Genomic DNA, 7076 nt, shown 5'->3' with positions numbered 1-7076 from the left:
TGATTCTGCCCAGAACTTCCGCATTTGCGGACAAGGACGCGCATCTGCGCCTCTCGCATTTGCGAGTAAAACTCCGCATTTGCGGTTCACACTGCATGGACCAAAACGTGCACCTGCGCAAAATAGGGTAGCACCTACGCCTTCACAGAAGCGCCCAAACAACCGCAAAAGCGGCCTCCCTCGCACATGCGATCCATAACACGCAGATGCGATGATCACACCTGCAATCCCTCAACGCAGAAGTGGAACTCCTGCCCAGGATCCATCATAGCAGAAGCGACACACAGCACGCGGAAGCGACCCCGCCCCTGCACTCCAAAATGCGCAGGTGCGACGCACAAGAAGCAGACCTGATCACAAGCATGAAAATTATCTCAAACTCGTTCGAGACACACCCAGGGCCCCGGGGGCCCGTCCAAACATACCAACAAGTTCCATAACACAACGTGAACCTACTTGCTGGTTCAAATCACATCAAACAACATCAAAACTACGAATCGCACCACGAATCGAACTTATGAACTTTCAAATCTTTCAACTTCCAAAACTCGTGCTGAAACATGTCAAATCAACCCGGATTGACGTCAAATTTTGCATGCAAGTCCCAAATGACATAACGGAGCTAATCCAACACTCGAAATTGAAATCCGACCCCGATATCACCAAAGTCAACTCTCGGTCAAACCTCTTAACCTTCCAAAACTTTAACTTTTCCAACTTTCGCTAAAATGTATCAAATTACCCTACGGACCTCCAAATCCAAATCCGGACGCACACCTAAGTCCAAAATCATCATACTGAACTATTGAAATCATAAAAATGCCATTTCGGAGTCGTCTACACAAAAGTCAAATTCCGGTCAACTCTTTTCATTTAGGCTTTAAAAATAAGAATTGTTCTTTCAATTAAATCCCGAATCATTTGAAAACCAATCTCGACCACACACGCAAGTCATAATACACATTACGAAACTTTTTGAGATCTTAAGCTGCTGAACGGGGCGCTAATTCCCAAAACAGCCGATCGGATCGTTACACACTTCCTCTTTAATACATTCCCTAATTTTTTAGACTTCAATTTTTTTGCTATAATTATTACTACTACAGTAATCTGATTACCTTATAAGTAATTGAATTACTATTTTACTACCATTAGGTTCTACACTTATTTCTAATTCTATTTATTGTTCTGCCTTTCCTCTATTATTTCAATTTATAATATAATCTCATTTAGATAAAATTCTAATATTTAGTTCAAATACCATAGTACAGTATTCATTATTTCCTTCATTAGTTCTATCGATTTCATAATACACAAAACTTATTGCAGATGGCACATTATCTGAACACCAGGCCAGCAGTTGAAGTCCGCCTAGTGCCGGTATATTGGTTGAACTGTCCCGTTTCTAAAAGAATTCAGTGGTGCCTTTGTCTTGGGTACAAATACAGTACTTTTGTTATAAAATTTATACCATTACTAGTCAATACCAATAATGAAATAGTGGAAAAAGATAACCCTAATTTATTACCAGAACTAAAACCTTACTCCCCGTAACAAAACGGCTCATCGGTGTTTTGTTGTGTGGTTCAATGCAATGTGCTATTAGGCGCGCACATTATATTTCTTTGTCACTCACCCCTCTCATCACCCTGTAAAATGTTATGTAAACAAGTATCTGAGATTTCGCGCAACTTAAGACTCCTAATTAAATAAAGTATAACGCTTTTTTTTTAATATAAAAAGAGTATAATTCTATTCATGGTTAACAATGCATTTTATCTAGCACGTAATCGAGCCACCAATCTTTATCCAAACCAGATCGTGGTTACCAATTTCAACCTTCAACACTAGCAACATCATCAGAGCAAGGCTGGGCAGAGTCAACGTAAGGATGAAATAACAGATCCAAAAGATATAAAATTGCCAGAAATAGAACACTTAGATTGAATATTGTGATTGCGAGAATAAGTGAATAATTGCCGGATGGGAATACAACATAAGGAATAGGGGTTTAAATAGTAATCATATTCGTAACTGATTGCCTTGTACATCTCTTGCCCGTTACTATCATTTATTGTATTTTTTGTGTGATTGATTGGTAACTGATATCATAATAATGACAAATTCGGTATAATCCGGGATTTGTTGGTTCTATCCTTATTCGTAACTATAAGCGATCGTGTGTACCAGACCCGGAGCTATTCTCTTTTAATCAGTTCCAGGACTAATGGCTACAGTACTAATTTGTTTAGCTTCGAATGTATTTTACACACCATTGCTCACTTTCTTTGATATTACATGTTGCAGTTTAATTCATCTGCATGGTGAGTTTATTTTTTACTAATACAAAGAGAGAAAAAGAGAGCTGTTGAGATGGAAAAATGTTTAGCTAAGTGTACTAGCAAGGAATGTTTCATTTATTTTACTGATGAACTGAAGACAAAACTTCAAAATTCTAGCACGTGCACCATGAATGTACGTGCAAAATTTTCTAGCAATGTTTCTTTCCGCTAAATAATGAAATTGCTTACCAAGGAACTAACAGGAGATAAATGTTGCAGATCATTTAGTGTTTCCCTTTGCACTTTTATGTAATAGAAATCATATGGCTCAAAGTTTATGGTTCTACTTCTGCCTATTGAAAGTGCAACTTCAGACAGCAGCTTCTGCACCTTTACTGTTCGTGGGAACTAATGTTTTACCTTTTTATTCTATAGAATAGAAGTGGTGGTTAGCCGCACGGGCCAACCCAACTCTAAAAATAAATATTGAAGGTTAAGTAGATGCATGTCTATTAGCGATCAGTTAAAATTTTCTGTATTTACTTAATGGGAAATTGAAGTTTGACACACAGCATACTCATTTGTCAATGGCCTCCATTATACAACTCTTTTGATAAATCCCAGATAATAAAGGAATTAATTTCAATAGCTTAAAAAGTCTCATAAATATGTTATAGCTCTCCGGAGCTGCGAAAGAAATTATTAAATGCTTCTTTGCGACTTTAGGGTGAAAAATGTAATGTTAGTTGTTGCAGAATATAAAAGTGAATACGAGAAAAGGTCCAGAATATAATACTCCATTGATTTTAATATGTTAACAACCTTCTGAGGTCTAATAGATAAACAGTCATAAAAGCTCTCCAATCTTTATCATTTCATTTTCAGTTTCTAGCAAGTGACTTAGAGCAATGAGCTGCAGCTGAAATTACATGGCATTGAATTAGTTTGAGTTGTCTTGTTTCCTCAAACTGATATCTTTCAGTTGCATAAATTCTCTTGTACTAACTCTTGCCATATGTAAAAACCCGGCAGGACATAAACAGAATTTAGATATCTAAAAGCACGTATAGAATGTTGTAACAAGTCTTTAATGGATAAAAGGAAGTGATAGAAAGGCAACAGTACCAGTAGGAACCATATGAAACCTAACATAAATGAAATGTGAATGCTGGGGAAGAAATGCATTTACTCTAGGTCGTATCTTAATCTAGCAATCAACATAGACACCTATAATCGACCTGCTTCCACATTACATACGTATTTAGCTAAATATCAACTACTTTATGCCATCTTAACGAAATAAAACACAGGTTTGGCCTAAGGGATTGCTAAACAGGGTCGCCCAGTTGTTTATCAAATTGTGCTGCGAAGAAGAACAACTATTAGCTTATACTAATTTTTATCTACGCTTGTGTAAATAATGCAACTTCCTTTTATTTCAAAGATTTCTTTATTCAAGTTGCAAACTAAATGACAAGCAAAAATAGCTCATCAGACATATCCCTCAAGAACAATAACAACAACAACAACAACAACAACAAAAAAATAACCCAGTGAAATTCTACTAATGGAGTCTGGGAGAATAGTGTGTACGCAAACCTTACCCCTGTCCGTCAATAACAATATGAAGAAGATATATATTGTGGGAATGTCGTTCAAAAATTTCATGCCTCTCTACCCTGCCCGACACCAATAATAATAATATTGGAAATAAGTAAAGATTGTAATTTTCAAACAAGAAAATAGTAATTGAAAGTAGGGATGGCAATGGGGCGGTGCGGGTGCGGGGCGGAGCGGGTTTCAACCTATGCAATGCAGTGCGGGTTTGGGCTTCGCGGCTGCGGGGCGGGTTTATTTTTTTAAGAAAATATCTTTGCGGGTTGCAGGCGGGTGCGGGTCTTTTTTTAAGAAAAAGTCACATTCGGGCCGAAAACTAACCACGGTCGCTAAGAAGGTGTAATGAAACATATTAGTGACTTAATGTAGTGCTTAATTGCACTTGCACCTTCAATGTCGTTGGAAAATGAGGTATTTTGTTGGAAAAAAGCAAAACACAAATAGGTAGTCTATATTTATTATCGGTTTGAATTTTGAACTACCAAAATGGTTGAACACTAATCTGGGATGGGCAAGATGTTACTAACTTCAAAAAAATTCTTTGTTTTAAAAAATCAAATACACCAGCTATATCATGGAAATTCTTCACGAATATAATTGTGTTATTCCTATCGTTTTTTAATAAATCACTTAAAACACTAATGTAGTGCAAATCTTAAATTAAAAAATATTTATCTTACTAAATAGATTTATAGTATTAAAAGTAGAACAGTAAAAAAATATAACTAAATAAAAATGAAAATGTTTTATATGTTAAATCTTTTTTTAAAAGGGTACAGTACCTTAAGAGTTCAAAAGCAAGAAAGCTATTACTAGTATTAAATCACATGTCTTATTCAGTAATTTCTTGTCATTTTCTGTTTAAAAGTTTTGATTGATTAAATACTTTGTTGACTATTCAATAAGTTTTGGCTCAATAATTTTTTTAAAGGGCACAGTAGCTTAAGAGCAACAAAAGAGATTTCAATATTTTGGTTGATTAAATCAGAAAGTCCAACTAAAATACCAAAAGAAATAAAATTGAAAAAAATAAAAGAAAACAAATATGTGGGGCGGGTGGATGCGGGTGTGAGTGTGGGGCGGGTGCAAATGCTATACGGGGCGGGGCGGATTTAAATCTTCGTGGGTTTATGCGGGTTCGCCCCGCAACCGCACCGCACCGCACCGTTTGCCATCTCTAATTGAAAGTTACAATTGAAATAACGTGACCCACTAATAACAATAATAAGATAAGAAATAGCATTACCATGAATAACCTGCTCCCTAACCACTTGGAATAGTACTCACTTGCATGTCTTAAAATTATTTATAAATAGCAGAAGATGATCGATCATCCACCACACTAGCTTATCATCATTCACCACAAATTACCCAATCCTTTCCTATACACTTGCTACAGTAGTGTTTAGCTTTGGAGTTGATAGTAATTTTTTTTGCTAATGATGGTTCTTTGCACCGTTGAATTACTACTGGTCAGGATCAATATCAAGTTATGATGGCTGTACTCCAGTGGCCTCCCACCTTTTCTACATCCACGACCTTTGGCCTGCGACTGCTAGAGGAGTAAGCTTAACCTGTCAATGATGTTTGCCTCCAATTTTCTAGTCTTTAAGATCATAAGCTAGCCCAACCTTCTAGACTTTGTGTTCTTCAGTTGGAGGTGAACGACATTGATAGGTTAATCTTACTCCTCTAGCAGTCGCATGCCAAAAGACCGTGGATGTGGATCAACTCCTTAGTACGTTGTTGTGATGACCCAATAGGTCATTTATAGCTTTAACTCTTAATTCTGTGTTTCGAAGCCCCGAATAGCTCCGTTTAACTTTTCTCGATTTACGTGCATAGTCCGTATCTTTTTTCGAAAGGTTTCTATGTGAAAAATTAATTAAAATATGAAATCGTGCTTTAAAACTTATTTGAGTTGACTTCGGTTAATATTTTGAGAAAACGGGCCTGGATCAGTATTTTGACGGTCTAGGTGGGTCCGTATCGTGATTTAGGACTTGGGCGTATGCACGGAATCGAATTCGAAAGTCCCTAACTTGAATTATCGCCATTTGTTGAAAACTATAGTTTAAAGGTTTAAAGGAATTTCAGGTTCACCGTAGTTTGACTTTGTTGCTACCAGATTCGGATTTTGATTCCAGAACTTGGTATAAGTTCATTAAATTATTTATGACTAGTTTGCGAAATTTGGTGCAAAACGGAGTTGATTTCACGTGATTCGGACGTCCGATTGAAAAGTTGCATGTTCTTAAGTTTCATTGAAAATTTTATTCGTTTTGGTATCTGATTCGAAGTTCTAGGTGTTATTTTGGTATTTGGATCGCGCGAGCGAGTTCGTATGATTTTTTGGACTTGTGTGCAAGTTTGGTTTGGAGCCCCGAGGGTTCGGGTGAGTTTCGAATAGGCTTCGGAGTATTTTTGAACTTAAGGAAATTGCAGGTTCTGGTACAGGTCTCTGACCTCACAATTGTGAGGTCAGTGTTCGCATTTACGAACGTTCATGTCTTCTGTCAGGTTCGCATTTGCGAATAAGTAGTTCGCATTTGCGAAGTAGTACTAGGGGGAGTAGATCATTTGCGATCAAACGGTCGCAATTGCGGAAGTCCAAGTTCGCATTTGCTATGGCAGCAGAGATGGGGGATCTTCGCATTTGCGAAACAATTCTTACATTTGCGAGGTTCGCAATTGCAAACTCCAGGTCGCAATTGCGACATCTATGCCTGGACAAAAGAAGGAGAAAACGGGATTTAGCTCATTCTTTCAAATTCTCAACCCTAAACACCTTGCATGCGATTATCCCATGAGGTTTGCTTCCTAAATTCATTGGTAAGTGACTCTAATCTATTTCATTTCAATTACCTATTATATTTCATAAGTTTTCAACCTTAAAACTAGGATTTTCATGGTAGAAATTAGGGATTAGGGTAGAATTAGGGATTTTTGTAAAATTGGGATTTAGACCTCGAATTGAGGTCGGATTTCGAATTGAATTACATAACCGGGCTCGAGGGTGAATGAGTGATCGGGTTTTAGTCTAAATCTCGAGTTTTAACCAAGCGGGGCGGGGGTTGACTTTTGTTGACTTTTTGGAATAAGTGTAAAGATCTTAACTTTATGTATTGTAATTGAATTTCCTAGCCTTATTTGATGTTATTGAGTCGATTTTGGTTA

Source organism: Nicotiana tomentosiformis, chromosome 6 (assembly GCF_000390325.3).
Source record: "Nicotiana tomentosiformis chromosome 6, ASM39032v3, whole genome shotgun sequence".
Lineage (NCBI taxonomy): Eukaryota > Viridiplantae > Streptophyta > Magnoliopsida > Solanales > Solanaceae > Nicotiana > Nicotiana tomentosiformis.
This window is presented reverse-complemented; position numbering follows the sequence as displayed.